This window comes from Mytilus edulis, unplaced genomic scaffold (genome assembly GCF_963676685.1).
Source record: "Mytilus edulis unplaced genomic scaffold, xbMytEdul2.2 SCAFFOLD_663, whole genome shotgun sequence".
Taxonomy (NCBI): domain Eukaryota; kingdom Metazoa; phylum Mollusca; class Bivalvia; order Mytilida; family Mytilidae; genus Mytilus; species Mytilus edulis.
In genome coordinates, this window is record NW_027268149.1 from 28,294 (window position 1) to 29,461 (window position 1,168).

Below are 1,168 nucleotides of genomic sequence, written 5' to 3' on the forward strand. Positions count from 1 at the left end.
CTATATGAAAAAAAAAAGAAAGAATGAACGCATTTCCTAAATAAAGGTTATTCAATTCATAAATACTTCCTTCTGATTTGTTTGTAGAATTAACCGGAAAAAAAACAAAAAAAAAACGATTCCCCTTCTTCCCAAAACAATTTACTAGATACACAAAAAGATATAAAAATAATGATTAAAAAGAAAATATATAATAAACACCACAAAAATATTTAAAAAAAAATAAACATGAGCAATCTAAATATACAAAAGTCGTTCAAACTTTTCAATAATTAATAAGTTGTTGAACAATGTAACAAGGAGAAGTAAAAATTGTCATCTGAGAAAAATTAACAAACTAAAACAAACGAAATAGTCTTGAAATTGTATGTTCTGAGAATGGAATAAGTCAATGTCATGTAATTACTTTTGATTTTAATGTTTTTGTTCAATAAGAATCCTTGTACAAAAGTTTTTATTTAGTTTAAAAATAAAAAGGGAACAGAACTCGGACAAAATTATGCAATATGAGCTAAGTGGTTTTGTTTTTCCTCTAAATTAGAGCTCCCTGAAGCAGAGCTCTTATTTCTTATAAGTGTTCGCGAATGTAGCAATGTTTGCCGATACTTTAATAGCATTTTGATTTAAATCATGCTTTCATCTTTAGTATTAAATTTTGAATATTTATATATGGTTTGACCTAGCATAAGTACAGTCCAACCTTTATGACTGGCATGCAAATACGGATATAAGTTTTATAAAATGTTCAGTGATAAATATAGGAAATCTTCATATCAAGGAATGTAAAAGCATATAGTGATTTATTGTCTAGATTTGTCCTCACTTTTGAAAAAAAAAGAGGGACGAAAGATATCAAAGGGACATTCATACTCATAAATCGAATATAAACTGACAACGCCATAGCTAAAAATGAAAAGGACAAACAGACAAACGGTAGTACACATGACACAACATAGAAACCTGTTTCGATTACCGTATCTATATATAGATGATTTTGTCGCGGGTGGGAAATTTCGTGATTAACCTTGAATAAGGTATACTATATACTTAAAGGTTTTTATTTTGGAGGATTAAAAATTTCCATTAAAACATTTGCATGTACTACTTTAAATAGGCGGGTTTTTTTTTGCGATTTTGTTCTATTCGCGAAAATAACGAAAATTTACAA